Below are 19,672 nucleotides of genomic sequence, written 5' to 3'. Positions count from 1 at the left end.
ACAGAGTTAAGCAACCTCACTTGACGAGTAGGCTACTATTTCCTGAATACAATCACGATTGAAACTGTGACATTGATTTCATACAACAGGTTAATAAACAGTTACAATTAAGTCACTTACATTTTAGATGCAATATTGACTGTTTTTGTTCTGTTTCAGCAGCAAAAATAGTTAAAGATCACAGCAGAACCGTCGCGCATCTCACAGCAACTTGTTTTCTCATTACTGAATGATTCAGCATTTAGAACGAATCGGTTGACTCAAAGATTCAATGATCAATCCATAAACATCTGTCTCAATCATGAATGACTCAGTCATTCGAACGAATCGTTTGAACGAATGAATCAATGACTCGCTCATTAAGATGGTCGCCTGGCGACACCTAATGGCGGTTTAGTGTTATGTTTAAAAGTATCATTCTTTCCAACGTGCACCATTATCAATGTCCGTGCGGACGTCCGTTTTTTACTTTCACTTTTATATTAGCGATTTAAAAGCACCCGCTCGTGTCACACGTCGATTAACCGATGGGAAAATATCCTCACAGTCATATACCTAATACATTTATATTTAAATACAATAGGCCTACCTAGTAAAAGGTTTTATATACTATTTTGATATCCTTTTGGACACAAGAGGGCAGTATAGCCCTATGTTTGCTTTTTTTGTTGAACCAAATAGCACTAAATAGCCTGTTTTTAACTTTTTCATACTCCTTGAATTGCAAAAACAGAATAAAATGGGTTTAGTTCTAATATTTGTATAATTGTATATAAAAATAAATGGTGTATAATTACATTTTTAGAAGTTATGAGATGTTTCCTGCTTCCTTTTTGACATTAATTGAATCCCTCGCCATAGCAAAACTGTTTGAGATATTCAATATCCGTTTACAATTTAGCATCATTAATATATTTTTATCATGTTGAAAAAGTTTGGTAGGAATAAAATAAACCTTTTAGGAGGAGTAACTAAAAACTCAGATGCTGATTTAGCAAAAAAATCCATATTCAGACCAAAATATCTGACTTTCTGTTGGTTGCGGCTAATGAATGTAAATTAGAAAGTTGTCCGGCTTGATGAGTACAATATACAAACTATTTTTTTTTTACTGTAGTTAAAACTAACCCGCCCACTTTTGTCAAAAGCATGTTGAAAGTGACACACTTCCTGCTGCCAGTTGGTGGCGCTATAACTTTGACTCACAATAGTTACATCCATCTGATCGGCCTCTTACCACGAACACACTGCTGAAGTTTCATCAAGATCAGTTAATGTATGCAGAAGTTATTCCACTTCGTGTTTCTCTTTTCTCGCCATAAATTCGTTTCCTCGCCACGGCCAAACCGTTCGAGATATCAAAAATCCGTCCGCAATTTAGAATCCTCAATGTCTTGACTTCATGCACACCGAGTTTGGTGGGGATTGGATGAATTCTCTAGGAGGAGTACTTCGCATTCCACACACAGCAAGCGTTTTCCAAACAACCCATAATAGCCGACTTCCTGTTGGGCTGGCGTAAAACTTGACCAGGGGAAAGTTGTTCGGCCCGATGATATCTATATGTGTACCGAGTTTCAAATTAATTCATGCAATCGTGTTTGATCTATGGACCAAGTTTTGGGACCCCGTTCAAGGGGGCGCTGTTGAGCCCCCCTGCCACGCCCGGGTACCAGCTTCAACCCGTCCCTGATAGCAGGGGGTTCCGACTTGTATGTAAAGTTTCAAGAGTTTTTGAGCACGTTAAGGACCCCAAAAGCCCCTGAAACCTTGATTAACAATATAAAAGCAATAGTCAAATCCCCCCTCCCCTCACACACACAGAGACACAGAGAGAGGGAGAGAAAATTCTTCAGAAAATCCACATTCAAACCAAAATATCTCTCTTCCTGTTGGTCTGAGATTATGACTTTAAATTAGAAAGTTGTCCGGCTTGATGAGAACAATATACATAACGATTTTTGTTAATGTAGGTAAAACTAATACCCCATTTTTGACTAAAGGTGGCGCTACCGAGCCCCTCACCACGCCCGTTTCTGAAACTTTGCACATGTCTACTGGCTAATAAATGTGATGTGTCTGTCGAGTTTCATGCAATTTCAAGTATGTTAAGAGTCTCAAAAGCATCAAAAAAGAATATTAAAGTTTGATGCGTTGCCACGGCAACAGTATCTAAGATATCAATAATCCTTTCACAGGTCTACATCATCCGTGTGTTTACATTATACACATAAAGTTTGAAGCAAATCTGGTAAAAATAAGAGGGTTATTTCAAAGCATTTTGAAAGTGACACACGTCCTGCTGCCAGTTGGTGGCGCTATAACTTTGACTCACAATAGTCACATCCATGTGATCGGCCTCTTACAACGAACACACTGCTGAAGTTTAATCAAGATCAGTTAATGTATGCAGAAGTTATAACACACTTCCTGTGTCCCTTATTCGCCATAAATTCGTTTCCTCGCCACGGCCAAACCGTTTGAGATATCAAAAATCCGTCCGCAATTTAGCATCCTCAATGTCTTGACTTCATGCACACCGAGTTTGGAGGCGAATGGATCAATTCCCTAGGAGGAGTAGATCAAATTCCACAGCATGCGTTTCCAACAACCCATAATAGCCGACTTCCTGTTGGGCTGGCGTAAAACTTAGAGCACGAAAGTTGTTCGGCCCGATGAGATCTATATGTGTACCGAGTTTCATATTATTACATGCAAGTGTGTTTGATTTATGGACAAGTGTTCGGATCCCGTTCCAGGGGGCGCTGTCGAGCCCCCCTGCCACGCCCGGGTACCAGCTTCAGCCCAGCCCTGATGGCCGCAGGTTCTGACCCGTGTGCAAAGTTTCAAGAGTTTTCGAGCATGTTAAGGGCCCCAAAAGTGCCCGAAAGGTTGACAAAATAATAATAATAATAATAAATATAGCTGCGAGCAGCGATTGCGGGCCCAAGCCGGTGGCACCGCCACCCTGGTGCCTTTAGTTAGACTAAAGGCACCGGGGTGGCGGTTCCACCGGCTTGGGCCCTCCATCGCTGCTCGCAGCTATATTTATATATATATATATATATATATATATATATATATATATATATATATATATATATATATATATATATATATATATATATATACATACATATATACATATATACATATATACATATATATATAATAAAGACGGGAAATTTTACTTGTCTTACCTTATTCTGATTTTATGATACACTCAAAATATTCCACAACAAAGCCTTTAAATTTAATGTAAAAATAAAAACGAAAGTAAGTGTTGGGCTCACGTAACCCTTTCATTAGAATCAAAACGTTTCAACAGTTGTGATGTATTTGGATGCTAAACTATTCTTTATTATAAGCTTTGTACTTCACTCGTGTTCCAATATCGACGGAAAAAATCATCCTCTTCACACGCGCAAAAATGTGCTTGGAAAAATCACAGTGGAGCAGTGCTTTCTGTGAATGTACGAACTGTACTACTGACTATTTAAACAGAGCAGTGTGTATATGTTAGGTTTACTATTTTATTATATTTTATTAAGGCTATAATGAACAGGCTGCGATGTCAAGTTTGCAATGCTGGAATGTGTGTGTGATTTAACAGTAGACACATAAAAACATAATTGGCACATCATTTTGTTCATACAGGACATCATTCAAACTGCAAAGTGTTTACTTATATTTATATATACTCGCAATAAAACACAACATTGTGCTTTTGTAAAATAAATTCAAGCAATCCACCCCCCGAAATGGCGTTCATTTTAAAATTAAACTAAAAGCTCTTGGCTAAACAGGCATTCATAACTGTGAGCGCCCACGGCGAGGAACGAGCAGAACAGAGCGAACGTTTTTTAGTTAATTCCTACTTCCATAGGAATTCATTGAAAATGCTCGCTCTACTCAGCACCATTATTAAAGTCTGTGCAGACATCTGTATTTTACTTTAAGTTAGCGATTTAAAAGCCCCCAGCGGTGTCACACGTCGATTAACCGACATCCCTAATATATTTATATATATACAATAGGCCTACCTGAAAGAGAATTTAGCCCGACCAGAGTAGCCTGATTAGAACGTCAATGACAAAAAATAACTTGGGAATCACAAAAAAACGAGAGATTATTCTAATTTTATTACATTCATTTTAAGTTGCAATCAACAGTTGATAATAAATGTATCACTGATCAATGGTAACAAGGTTGCGCTGCTGAGACTCGTGCAGCTTCTCCAGGAGAAACGTAAACAAATGAGCGCAGCACACAAAAAAGCAACCCAGTTAACAACATACTGACTATAAAAATTACAAATATGGAGTTTTTATATATTTTATAACCTATGATAGAGTTAAGCAACCTCACTTGACGAGTAGGCTACCGTTTCCTGAATACAATCACGATTGAAACTGTGACATTGATTTCATACAACAGGTTAATAAACAGTTATAATTAAGTCACTTACATTTTAGATGCAATATTGACTGTTTTTGTTCTGTTTCAGTAGCAAAAATAGTTAAACAAAGATCACAGCAGAACCGTCGCGCATCTCACGGCAACTTGTTTTCTCATTACTGAATGATTCAGCATTTTGAACGAATCGGTTGACTCAAAGATTCAATGATCAATCCATGAACATCTGTCTCAATCATGAATGACTCAGTCATTCGAACGAATCGTTTGAACGAATGAATCAATGACTCGCTCATTAAGACGGTCGCCTGGCGACACCTAATGGCGGTTTAGTGTTATGTTTAGAAGTATCATTCTTTCCAACGTGTGTGCACCGTTATCAATGTCCGTGCAACGTCCGAATTTTACTTTCACTTTTATATTAGCGATTTAAAAGCACCCGCTCCTGTCACACGTCGATTAATCGATGGGAAAATATCCTCACAGTCATATACCTAATACATTTATATTTAAATACAATATAGGCCTACCTAGTAAAAAGTTTAATATACTATTTTTATATCCTTTTGGACACAAGAGGGCAGTATAGCCCTATGTTTGCTTTTTTGTTTAACCAAATAGCACTAAATAGGCTGTTTTTAACTTTTTTTATACTTATTGAATTGAAAAAACAGAATAAAATGGGTTTAGTTCTAATATTTGTATAATTTTCTATAAAAATAAACGGTGTATAATTACATTTGTAGAAGATATGAGATGTTTTCTGATCTCTTTTTTGACATTACTTTAATCCCTCGCCATATCAAAACCGTTTGAGATATTTATTATCCGTTCACAATTTAGCATATTTAATGTATTTTCATCATGTTGAAAAAGTTTGGTGGGAATAAAATAAATAGTTTAAGAGGAGTGGCTAAACATTCAGAGGCTGATTTTGCAAAAAAATCCACATTCAGACCAAAATATCTGACTTCCTGATGGCCGGAGCTAATGAATGTAAATTAGAAAGTTGTCCGGCTAGATGAGTACAATATAGAAACTATTTTTTTTTTACTGTAGTTAAAACTAACCCGCCCACTTTTGTCAAAAGCATGTTGAAAGTGACACACTTCCTGCTGCCAGTTGGTGGCGCTATAACTTTGACTCACAATAGTTACATCCATCTGATCGGCCTCTTACCACGAACACACTGCTGAAGTTTCATCAAGATCAGTTAATGTATGCAGAAGTTATTCCACTTCGTGTTTCTCTTTTCTCGCCATAAATTCGTTTCCTCGCCACGGCCAAACCGTTCGAGATATCAAAAATCCGTCCGCAATTTAGAATCCTCAATGTCTTGACTTAATGCACACCGAGTTTGGTGGGGATTGGATGAATTCTCTAGGAGGAGTACTTCGCATTCCACAGCAAGCGTTTTCCAAACAACCCATAATAGCCGACTTCCTGTTGGGCTGGCGTAAAACTTAGAGCACGAAAGTTGTTCGGCCCGATGAGATCTATATGTGTACCGAGTTTCATATCATTACATGCAAGTGTGTTTGATTTATGGACAAGTGTTCGGATCCCGTTCCAGGGGGCGCTGTTGAGCCCCCCTGCCACGCCCGGGTACCAGCTTCAGCCCGGCCCTGATGGCCGCACGTTCTGACCTGTGTGCAAAGTTTCAAGAGTTTTCGAGCACGTTTAAGGCCCCAAAAGCCCCTGAAACCTTGAAAAACAGGAATTTTAAACAAATCTCACTCAGAAGACAAATCCCCCCACCCCTCACACACACAGAGACGCAGAGGCAGAGAGAGAGAGGGAGAGAATTCTCCAAAAAATCACATTTAAACCAAAATATCTCACTTCCTGTTGGTCACAGCTTATTACTATAAATTAGAAAGTTGTCCGGCTTGATGAGATCAATATACATAACGATTTTTGTGACTCTACTTAAAACTAAGCCCCCACTTATGACTAAAGGTGGCGCTACTGAGCCCCTCACCACGCCCGTTTCTGAAACTTTGCACATGTCTACGGGCTAATAAATGTGATGTGTCTGTCGAGTTTCATCCAATTTCAAGTATGTTAAGAGTCTCAAAAGCATCAAAAAAGAATATTAAAGTTTGAAGCGTTGCCATGGCAACAGTATTAAAGATATCAAAAATCCTTTCTCAGGTCTACATCTGCCGTGTGTTTACATTATACACATAAAGTTTGAAGCAAATCGGGTAAAAATAAGAGGGTGATTTCAAAGCATTTTGAAAGGGACACACTTACTACTGCCAGTTGGTGGCGCTATAACTTTGACTCACAATAGTCACATCCATGTGATCGGCCTCTTACAACGAACACACTGCTGAAGTTTAATCAAGATCAGTTAATGTATGCAGAACTTATAACACACTTCCTGTTTCCATTATTCGCCATAAATTTGCTTCCTCGCCACAGCCAAACCGTTTGAGATATCAAAAATCCGTCCGCAATTTAGCATCCTCAATGTCTTGACTTCATGCTGACCGAGTTTGGAGGCGAATGGATGAATTCCCTAGGAGGAGTACATTAAATTCCACAGCATGCGTTTCCAAACAACCCATAATAGCCGACTTCCTGTTGGGCTGGCGTAAAAAGTAAAAGTACGAAAGTTGTTCGGCCCGATGAGATCTATATGTGTACCGAGTTTCATATTATTACATGCAAGCGTGTCTGATGTATGGACCAAGTTTTCGGACCCCGTTCAAGGGGGCGCTGTCGAGCCCCCCTGCCACGCCCGGGTACCAGCTTCAGCCCGGCCCTGATGGCCGCGGGTTCTGACCCGTGTGCAAAGTTTCAAGAGTTTTCGAGCACGTTAAGGGTCTCAAAAGTGCCCGAAAGGTTGACAGAAAAATAAGAATAAGAAGAATAATAATAAATTAAAGCTGCAAGCAGCGATGAAAGGGCCCTCGCACCCGTGCCATCGTCACTCGTTGGCTTTAGGAAGACAGAGCATGGTTGGGCAATGTGCATTTAAGGAGGTATACAGTATATAGTAGTTGCTAGCATGTTTAGTATGTTTTTAGCATGCTTAGTACACAATAGGTATGTGGTTAGTACTGCATTACTGTGTTAACCAGTTCAGTTTCTGTTGGCAGTAGGTGGGGTTATATATCTGAATATTGCTTTGTAGATGTGTTCAGTGCAGGACTTTTATCAAGTATGTGAAGTTTGGGGCAGATTGGATATTGTATGTTTGAGTTACAACAACTTCCTTTAGCATTTCTATTATGTTTTATGATGTTTCTAGCATATTACATATTAATTTTGGGGTAGATTGGACATTGCATGCCTGAGTTACAGCAAATTCCTATTTAATTGCAGTAATAGCATGCTTTAGCACTTAGCTAAGTGTTTGCTAGCATGTTTTAGCATGTTTCTAGTATGTTGTTAGCATGTTTAGCACTTGCTGGCACTTTTTTATATGTTATCAGGCGTTCACAACAGTGTTAAACATGTCACTTCCTGTTGCCAGTAGGCGGCGCTATGACTGTAACTGAATATGAGCATGGTCATGTGTTCAGGACAGAACGCTTATCAAACGTGTGAAGTTTGGGGTAGATTGGACATTGTATGCTTAAGTTACAACAACTTCCTTTAGCATTTCTAACATGCTTTAGAACTTAGCTATGTGTTGCTAGCATGTTTCTTGCATGTTACATATTAAGTTTGGGGCAGATTGGACATTCCATGCCTGTGTTACAGCAAATTCCTATTTAATTGCAGCAATAGCATGCTTTAGCACTTAGCTAAGTGTTTGCTAGCATGTTTTAGCATGTTTCTAGAATGTTGTTAGCATGTTTAACACTTGCTAGCACTTTTTTATATGTTATCAGGAGTCCACAACAGTGTTTAACATGTCACTTCCTGTTGCCAGCAGGTGGCGCTTTGATTGTAACTGAATATGAGCATTGTCATGTGTTCAAGACAGAACGCTTATCAAAAGTGTGAAGTTTGGCGCAGATTGGACATTCCATGCCTGAGTTTCAGCATCTTCCTGTTTCATGGCGAAACATCGAAATTTGTCAGGCCGCCGAGGACCCGCCCTTCGACGAAAACTCAAGATCTTCGCAATTTAACGTCGCAAAGGCCTTAAGATTACACTCACCAAATTTGAAGATGATCAGATTAAAACTGTAGGAGGAGTTCGTTAAAGTACGAGGCATGAAAATGGCAAAAACTGCACAAAAAGCTGAGAGGAAGTTGAAAATGGCTGACTTCCTGTTGTGTTTAGGGCTACGCTCCAAGAGACTTTTTTGTAGGTATTAGGTCCTTACATGTATGTACCGAATTTCATAAACGTACGTGGAACATAGCGGGAGGCGCACTCCGTTGAACTTTTATAGGTGGCGCTATCGAGCCATTTTGCCCCGCCCAATTCTGAAACCTATATCAGATGTAAATTTTCGCCAGTTCTGACGCGTGTGCAAAGTTTCGTGAGTTTTCGAGCATGTTTAGGCCCTCAAAAATGCGATTAAATGCGGAGAATAATAATAATAATAATAATAATAATAATAAACAGAGCAATTCCAAGAGGGTCCTCACACCATCGGTGCTCGGGCCCTAATAAATATAGCTGCGAGCAGCGATTGCGGGCCCAAGCCGGTGGCACCGCAACCCCGGTGCCTTTAGTTACCTAAAGGCACCGGGGTGGCGGTGCCGCCGGCTTTGGCCCTTCATCGCTGCTCGCAGCTATATTTATATATATATACATACATACATACATAGGCTACATATATATATATATATATATATAGCAGATATATATATATATATATATATATATATATATATATATATATGTATATGTATATAAAAGAGAAAATATTACTTGTCTTACCTTATTCTGATTTTATGATACACTCAAAATATTCCACAACAAATCCTTTAAATTTAATGTAAAAATAAAAACGAAAGTAAGTGTTGGGCTCACGTAACCCTATCATTAGAATCAAAACGTTTCAACAGTTGTGATGTATTTGGATGCTAAACTATTCTTTATTATAGGCTTTGTACTTCACTCGGTTTCCAATAACGACGAAAAAAATCATCCTCTTCACACGCGCAAAAATGTGCTTGGAAAAATCACAGTGGAGCAGTGCTTACTGTTAATGTACGAATTGTACTACTGACTATTTAAACAGAGCAGTGTGTATATGTTAGGTTTTCTATTTTATTATATTTTATTAAGGCTATAATGAACAGGCTGCGATGTCAAGTTTGCAATGCTGGAATGTGTGTGATTTAACAGTAGACACATAAAAACATAATTGGCACATAATTTTGTTCATACAGGATATCATTCAAACTGCAAAGTGTTTACTTATATTTATGTACACTCGCAATGAAACACAACATGGTGCTTTTGTCAAATAAATTCAAGCAATCCACCCCCCGAAATGGCGTTCATTTTAAAATTAAACTAAAAGCTCTTGACTAAACAGGCACTCATAACTGTGAGCGCCCACGGCGAGGAACGAGCAGAACAGAGTGAACGTTTTTTTGTTAATTCCTACTTCCATAGGAATTCATTGAAATTGCTCGCTCTACTCAGCACCATTATTCAAGTCTGTGCAGACATCTGCATTTTACTTTAAGTTAGCGATTTAAAAGCCCCCAGCGGTGTCACACGTCGATTAACCGACATCCCTAATATATTTATATACAATAGGCCTACCTGAAAGAGAATTTAGCTTGCCCGACCAGAGTAGCCTGATTAGAACGTCAATGACAAAAAATAACTTGGGAATCACAAAAAAACGAGAGATTATTCTAATTTTATTACATTCATTTTAAGTTGCAATCAACAGTTGATAATAAATGTATTACTGATCAATGGTAACAAGCTTGCGCTGCTCGTGCAGCTTCTCCAGGAGAAACGTAAACAAATGAGCGCAGCACACAAAAAAGAAACCCAGTTAACAACATACTGACTATAAAAATTACAAATATGGAGTTTTTATATATTTTATAACCTATGATAGAGTTAAGCAACCTCACTTGACGAGTAGGCTACTGTTTCCTGAATACAATCACGATTGAAACTGTGACATTGATTTCATACAACAGGTTAATAAACAGTTATAATTAAGTCACTTACATTTTAGATGCAATATTGACTGTTTTTGTTCTGTTTCAGCAGCAACAATAGTTAAACAAAGATCACAGCAGAACCGTCGCGCATCTCACAGCAACTTGTTTTCTCATTACTGAATGATTCAGCATTTAGAACGAATCAGTTGACTCAAAGATTCAATGATCAATCCATGAACATCTGTCTCAATCATGAATGACTCAGTCATTCGAACGAATCGTTTGAACGAATGAATCAATGACTCGCTCATTAAGACGGTCGCCTGGCAACACCTAATGGCGGTTTAGTGTTATGTTTAAAAGTATCATTCTTTCCAACGTGTGTGCACCATTATCAATGTCCGTGCGGACGTCCGAATTTTACTTTCACTTTTATATTAGCGATTTAAAAGCACCCGCTCGTGTCACACGTCGATTAACCATTGGGAAAATATCCTCACAGTCATATACCTCATACATTTATATTTAAATACAATATAGGCCTACCTAGTAAAAAGTTTAATATACTATATTTATATCCTTTTGGACACAAGAGGGCAGTATAGCCCTATATTTGCTTTTTTGTTGAACCAAATAGCACTAAATAGCCTGTTTTTAACTTTTTTTATACTTCTTGAATTGCAAAAACAGAATAAAATGGGTTTAGTTCTAATATTTGTATAATTTTATATAAAAATAAATGGTGTATAATTACATTTGTAGAAGATATGAGATGTTTTCTGATTCCTTTTTTGACATTACTTTAATCCCTCGCCATATCAAAACCATTTGAGATATTTATTATCCGTTCTCAATTTAGCATATTTAATGTATTTTCATCATGTTGAAAAAGTTTGGTGTGAATAAAATAAATAGTTTAAGAGGAGTGGCTAAAAATTCAGAGGCTGATTTAGCAAAAAAATCCACATTCAGACCAAAAAATCTGACTTCCTGATGGCCGGAGCTAATGAATGTAAATTAGAAAGTTGTCCGGCTTGATGAGTACAATATACAAACAATTTTTTTTTTACTGTAGTTAAAACTAACCCGCCCACTTTTGTCAAAAGCATGTTGAAAGTGACACACTTCCTGCTGCCAGTTGGTGGCACTATAACTTTGACTCACAATAGTTACATCCATCTGATCGGCCTCTTACCACGAACACACTGCTGAAGTTTCATCAAGATCAGTTAATTTATGCAGAAGTTATTCCACTTTGTGTTTCTCTTTTCTCGCCATAAATTCGTTTCCTCGCCACGGCCAAACCGTTCGAGATATCAAAAATCCGTCCGCAATTTAGAATCCTCAATGTCTTGACTTCATGCACACCGAGTTTGGTGGGGATTGGATGAATTCTCTAGGAGGAGTACTTCGCATTCCACAGCAAGCGTTTTCCAAACAACCCATAATAGCCGACTTCCTGTTGGGCTGGCGTAAAACTTGACCGGGGGAAAGTTGTTCGGCCCGATGATATCTATATGTGTACCGAGTTTCAAATTAATTCATGCAAGCGTGTTTGATCTATGGACCAAGTTTTGGGACCCCGTTCAAGGGGGCGCTGTTGAGCCCCCCTGCCACGCCCGGGTACCAGCTTCAACCCGTCCCTGATGGCAGGGGGTTCCGACTTGTATGTAAAGTTTCAAGAGTTTTTGAGCACGTTAAGGACCCCAAAAGCCCCTGAAACCTTGATTAACAATATAAAAGCAATAGTCAAATCCCCCCTCCCCTCACACACACAGAGACACAGAGAGAGGGAGAGAAAATTCTTCAGAAAATCCACATTCAAACCAAAATTGTTGGTCGGAGATCGTTAATGTAAATTAGAAAGTTGTCCGTCTTGATGAGAACAATACACATACCAAGTTTTGTTGTTGTTGATAAAACTAACCCCCCCACTTATGACTAAAGGTGGCGCTACTGAGCCCCTCACCATGCCCGTTGAGAAGAGAAGAGCAAATATTTTTTAGTTAATTCCTACTTCCATAGGAATTCATTGAAAACGCTCGCTCTGCACCATTATCCATTACAGTGCGGACGAACATATTTTACTTTCGTTTTTAAGTTAGCAATTCAAAAGTCCCCAGCGGTGTCACACGTTGATTAACCGGTGGTAAAATATTCCTCACCGTCACATACGGGTACCTAGTATATTTTATATTTTACATAGATACAATAGGCCTACCTGACTTTGAACACAAGAGGGCAGTATAGCACTATGAATGACATATATATATATATATTTTTTTGGACTAAAAAAACATTCTGGATATTTTTAAACTTAAACAATTATTAAATTGAAAAAACAGAATAAAATGGGTTTAGATCTGATATTTGTATAATTATATATAGAAATAAATGGAGTATAATTACATTTTTAGAAGATAGGTTTTAGGTGTTTCCTTTTTTGACATTACTTTAATCCCTTGCCATAGCAAAACCGTTTGAGATATTTATTATCTGTTTACAATTTAGCTTCTTTAAAGTATTTTCATCATTTTGAAAAAGTTTCGTGGGAATTAAATAAACCACTTAAGAGGAGTGGGTAAAAAATCAGAGGCTGATTTTGCCAAAAATCCACATTCAGACCAAAATATCTGACTTCCTGTTGATCCGAGCTAATGACTGGGTTTTTTTTGTTTTTTTTAATGGTAGTATTATTTTATACAAAAATGTATCATTCTGATGAGAATAAAGTTAGTGTTGATTAAAATTTTAAGGAAAACATATATATTGATCTAATATATATAGCACATTAATTTTTGTTCACAAAAAGTTGTTCAAGCCGATGAGATCTATATGTCTACCGAGTTTCATATTATTACATGCAAGCGTGTTTGATTTATGGACAAGTGTTCGAATCCCATTCCAGGGGGTGCTGTCAAGCCCCCCTGCCACGCCCGGGTACCAGCTTCAGCCCGGCCCTAATGGCTGCGGGTTCTGACCTGTGTGCAAAGTTTCAAGAGTTTCCGAGCATGTTAAGGGCCCCAAAAGCCCCTGAAACCATGAAAACCAATAATTAAAAGTATTCTCACTCAAAGAAAAATCTCTCCCCCCCCTCTCCCTCTCCCTCTCACAAAGAGAGAGAAAATTCTTCGAAACATCCACATTCAAACCAAAATATCTGACTTCCTGTTGTTCGGAGGTAATGAATGTAAATTAGAAAGTTGTCCGGCTCGACGAGAACAATATACGTACTGAGTTTTATCATTGTAGATAAAAGTAGAGACCTAACTCCCCCTCTTTTGTCAAAAGGTGGCGCTACTGAGCCCCTGCACCACGCCCGTTTCTGAAACTTTGCACATGTCTACTGGCTAATAAATGTGATGTGTCTGTCGAGTTTCATGCAATTTCAAGTATGTTAAGAGTCTCAAAAGCATCAAAAAAGAATATTAAAGTTTGATGCGTTGCCACGGCAACAGTATCTAAGATATCAATAATCCTTTCACAGGTCTACATCTGCTGTGTGTCTACATTATACACATAAAGTTTGAAGCAAATCGGTTAAAAATAAGAGGGTGATTTCAAAGCATTTTGAAAGTGACACTTGTCCTGCTGCCAGTTGGTGGCGCTATAACTTTGACTCACAATAGTCACATCCATGTGATCGGCCTCTTACAACGAACACACTGTGGAAGTTTCATCAAGATCAGTTAATGTATGCTGAAGTTATAATACACTTCCTGTGACCCTTTATTCGCCATAAATTTGTTTCCTCGCCACAGCCAAACCGTTCGAGATATCAAAAATCCCCTGGCAATTTTTCATCCTCAATGTCTTGACTTCATGCACACCGAGATTGGAGGCAATTGGATGAATTCCCTAGGAGAAGTGTTTCAAATTCCTGAGCATGCGTTTCCAAACAACCCTAAATAGCCGACTTCCTTTTGGGCTGGCGTAAAACTTAGAGCATGAAAGTTGTTCGGCCCGATGAGATCTATATGTGTTCCGAGTTTCATATTATTACATGAAAGCGTGTTTGATTTATGGACCAAGTTTTCGGACCCCATTCAAGGGGGCGCTGTCGAGCCCCCCTGCCACGCCCGGGTACCAGCTTCAGCCCGGCCCTGATGGCCGCGGGTTCTGACCCGTGTTAAAAGTTTCAAGAGTTTTTGAGTATGTTAAGGGCCCCAAAAATGGCTGAATATTCATAAGAAAAATAATAATAATTAAAGCTGCAAGCAGCGATGAAAGGGCCCTCGCACCCGTGCCATCGTCACTCGTTGGCTTTAGGAAGACAGAGCATGGTTGGGCAATGTGCATTTAAGGAGGTATACAGTATATAGTAGTTGCTAGCATGTTTAGTATGTTTTTAGCATGCTTAGTACACAATAGGTATGTGGTTAGTACTGCATTACTGTGTTAACCAGTTCAGTTTCTGTTGGCAGTAGGTGGGGTTATATATCTGAATATTGCTTTGTAGATGTGTTCAGTGCAGGACTTTTATCAAGTATGTGAAGTTTGGGGCAGATTGGATATTGTATGTTTGAGTTACAGCAAATTCATATTTAATTGTAGTAATAGTATGGTTTAGTACTTATAGTGTTTACTAGTATGTTTTAGCATGTTTCTAGTATGTTGGTAGGATGTTAAGCACCTACTGGCATTTTTTTTTATATGTTATTAGGAGTCCACAACAGTGTTTAACATGTCACTTCCTGTTGCCAGCAGGTGGCGCATTGACTGTAACTGAATATGAGCATTGTCATGTGTTCAAGACAGAACGCTTATCAAAAGTGTGAAGTTTGGCGCAGATTGGACATTGCCTTCTTGAGTAACAACAACATCCTGTTTCATTATATTAGCATGCTTTAGCACTTAGCTTAGTATTGCTAGCATGTTTTAACATGTTTCTAGCATGTTTAGAAGTCAATGGTATTTTTAACATGTTGCTAGAACGGCATCAACGTGTTAAACATGACACTTCCTGTTACCAGTAGGTGGCACTATTACTATAACTGAATATTCTCATGTAGATGTGTTCAGGCCATGACTCTTATCAAACGTGTGAAGTTTGGGGCAGACTGGACATTCCGTGCCTGTGTTACAGCAAATTCCTATTTAATTGCAGTATTAGCATGCTTTAGCACTAAGCTAAGTGTTTGCTAGCATTTTTTAACATGTTTCTAGTATGTTGTTAGCATGTTTAGCACATGCTGGAACTTTTTTATATGTTATTAGGAGTCCACAACAGTGTTTAACATGTCACTTCCTGTTGCCAGCAGGTGGCGCTATGACTGTAACTGAATATGAGCATGGTCATGTGTTCAGGACAGAACGCTTATCAAAAGAGTGAAGTTTGGCGCAGATTGGACATTGCCTTCTTGAGTAACAACAACATCCTGTTTCATTGAATTAACATGCTTTAGCACTTAGCTAAGTTTTGCTAGCATGTTTTAACATGTTTCTAGCATGTTTAGAAGTCAATGGCATTTTTAACATGTTGCTAGAACGGCATCAACGTGTTAAACATGACACTTCCTGTTACCAGTAGGTGGCGCTATTACTATAACTGAATATTCTCATGTAGATGTGTTCAGGCCATGACTCTTATCAAACGTGTGACGTTTGGGGCAGACTGGACATTCCGTGCCTGTGTTTCAGCAAATTCCTATTTAATTGCAGTATTAGCATGCTTAAGCACTAAGCTAAGTGTTTGCTAGCATGTTTTAACATGTTTCTAGTATGTTGTTAGCATGTTTAGCACATGCTGGAACTTTTTTATATGTTATTAGGAGTCCACAACAGTGTTTAACATGTCACTTCCTGTTGCCAGCAGGTGGCGCTATGACTGTAACTGAATATGAGCATGGTCATGTGTCCAGGACAGAACGCTTATCAAAAGTGTGAAGTTTGGCGCAGATTGGACATTGCCTTCTTGAGTAACAACAACATCCTGTTTCATTGAATTAGCATGCTTTAGCACTTAGCTAAGTATTGCTAGCATGTTTTAACATGTTTCTAGCATGTTTAGAAGTCAATGGCATTTTTAACATGTTGCTAGAATGGCATCAACGTGTTAAACATGACACTTCCTGTTACCAGTAGGTGGCGCTATTACTATAACTGAATATTCTCATGTAGATGTGTTCAGGACAGAACGATTATCAAAAGTGTGAAGTTTGGGGCAGATTGGACATTCCATGCCTGAGTTACAGCAAATTCCTATTTAATTGCAAAAATAGCATGCTTTAGCACTTAGCTAAGAGTTTGCTAGCATGTTTTAGCATGCTTCTAGTATGTTGTTAGCATGTTTAGCACTTGCTGGCACTTTTTTATATGTTATTAGGAGTCCATAACAGTGTTTAACATGTCACTTCCTGTTGCCAGCAGGTGGCGCTATGACTATAACTGAATATGAGCATGGTCATGTGTTCAGGACAGAACGCTTATCAAACGTGTGAAGTTCGGGGCAGATTGGACATTCCATGCCTGAGTTACAGCAACTTCCTGTTTCATGGCGAAACATCGAAATTTGTCAGGCCGCCGAGGACCCGCCCTTCGACGAAAACTCAAGATCTTCGCAATTTAACGTCGCAAAGGCCTTAAGATTACACTCACCAAATTTGAAGATGATCAGATTAAAACTGTAGGAGGAGTTCGTTAAAGTACGAGGCATGAAAATGGCAAAAACTGCACAAAAATCTGAGAGGAAGTTCAAAATGGCTGACTTCCTGTTGTGTTTAGGGCTATGCTCCAAGAGACTTTTTTGTAGGTATTAGGTGATTACATGTATGTACCGAATTTCGTGCACGTACGTGGAACGTTGCGGGAGGCGCACTCCGTTGAACTTTTATAGGTGGCGCTATCGAGCCATTTTGCCCCGTCCAATTCTGAAACCTATATCAGATGTAAATTTTCGCCAGTTCTGACGCGTGTGCAAAGTTTTGTGAGTTTTCGAGCATGTTTAGGCCCTCAAAAATGCAATTAAATGCGGAGAAGAATAATAATAATAAACAGAGCAATTCCAAGAGGGTCCTCACACCATCGGTGCTCGGGCCCTAATTAAAGCTGCAAGCAGCGATGAAAGGGCCCTCGCACCCGTGCCGCCGCCACCCGGTGGCTTTAGGAAGACAGAGCATGGTTGGACAATGTGCATTTAAGGAGGTATATATAGTAGTTGCTAGCAGGTTTAGTATGTTTTTAGCATGCTTAGTACACAATAGTTATGTGGTTAGTACTGCATTACTGTGTTAACCATGTCAGTTTCTGTTGCCAGTAGGTGGGGCTATGTCTATATCTGAATATCGCTATGTAGATGTGTTCAGTGCAGGACTTTTATCAAACATGTGGAGTTTGGGGCAGATTGGACATTGTATGCTTGAGTTACAACAACTTCCTTTAGCATTTCTAGCATGTTTTATGATGTTTCTAGCATATTACATATTAAAGGGTTAGTTCACCCAAAAATTTAAATTCTGTCAGTAATTACTCACCCTCATGTTGTTCCAACCGCGTAAGACCTTCGTTCATCTTCGGAACACAAATTAAGATATTTTTGATGAAATCTGAGCCATGTTTCACTCCTCCATAGGCTTCCAGTGTGACCGAAACTTGCTGGCCCAGAAAAGTTATTAAAGAGATCGTTAATATAGTCCAAGTGACTCCAGTGGCTCAATCTTAAGTATATCAAGCGACGAGAATACTTTTTGTGCGCAAAAACAAACAAAAATAACGACTTTATTCCACTATTCATTTCCTTCTCTCTGGATGTCTAGTTGGTTTGCGTAGTGTTTTTGCGCAGCGCGTCTGTGTCACACGTCACCACGTAGGCTCACTATTGGCCGACGCCGGTCATGTGTGTGTTGCGTGATGACGTGCAACACAGACGCGCAGCGCAAACACACTACGAGGCCCAGAGAGAAGGAAATGAAAAGTGGAATAAAGTCGTTATTTTTGTTTGTTTTTGCGCACAAAAAGTATTCTCGTCGCATGATAAACTTAATGTAGTGCCACTGTAGTTACTTGGACTATTTTAACGATGTTTTAATAACTATTCTGGGCCGGTGAGTTTCGGTCACACTGGAAGCCTATGGAGGAGTCAAAATTCTGTCAGATTTCATCAAAAATATCTTAATTTGTGTTCCGAAGATGAACGAAAGACTTACATGGTTGGAACAACATGAGGGTGAGTAATTACTGACAGAATTTTCATTTTTGGGTGAACTAACCCTTTAATTTTGGGGTAGATTGGACATTGAATGCCTGAGTTACAGCAAATTCATATTTAATTGCAGTAATAGGATGCTTTAACACTTAGCTAAGTATTTGATTGCATGTTTCTAGTATGTTGCTAACATGTTTAGCAGTTGGTGACACTTTTTTATATGTTATTAGGAGTCCAGAATAGTGTTAAACGTCACTTCCTGTTGCCAGCAGGCGGCGCTATGACTATATCTGAATATGAGCATGGACTTGTGTTCAGGAGATAACTATTATCAAACGTGTGAAGTTTGGGGTAGATTGGACATTGTATGCCTAAGTTACAACAACTTCCTTTAGCATTTCTAGCATGCTTTAGAACTTAGCTATGTGTTGCTAGCATGTTTATTGCATGTTACATATTAAGTTTGGGGCAGATTGGACATTCCATGCCTGTGTTACAGCAAATTCATATTTAATTGCAGCAATAGCATGCTTTAGCACTTAGCTAAGTGTTTGCTAATATGTTTCTAGTATGTTGTTAGCATGTTTAGCACTTGCTGGCACTTTTTTATATGTTATCAGGAGTCCACAACAGTGTTTAACATGTCACTTCCTGTTGCCAGCAGGCGGTGCTATGACTGTAACTGAATGAGCATGGTCATGTGTTCAGGACAGAACGCTTATCAAAAGTGTGAAGTTTGGCGCAGATTGGACATTGCCTTCTTGAGTAACAACAACATCCTGTTTCATTGAATTAGCTAAGTATTGCTAGCATGTTTTAACATGTTTCTAGCATTTTTAGAAGTCAGTGGCATTTTTAACATGTTGCTAGAACGGCATCAACGTGTTAAACATGACACTTCCTGTTACCAGTAGGTGGCGCTATTACTATAACTGAATATTCTCATGTAGATGTGTTCAGGCCATGACTCTTATCAAACGTGTGAAGTCTGGGGCAGATTGGACATTCTGTGCCTGAGTTACAACAAATTTCTATTTAATTGCAGTAATAGCATGCTTTAGCACTTAGCTA

Source organism: Leuciscus leuciscus (assembly GCF_965113295.1).
Source record: "Leuciscus leuciscus genome assembly, contig: SUPER_11_unloc_2, whole genome shotgun sequence".
NCBI lineage: Eukaryota > Metazoa > Chordata > Actinopteri > Cypriniformes > Leuciscidae > Leuciscus > Leuciscus leuciscus.
Note: the sequence above shows the minus strand (reverse complement) of the source record.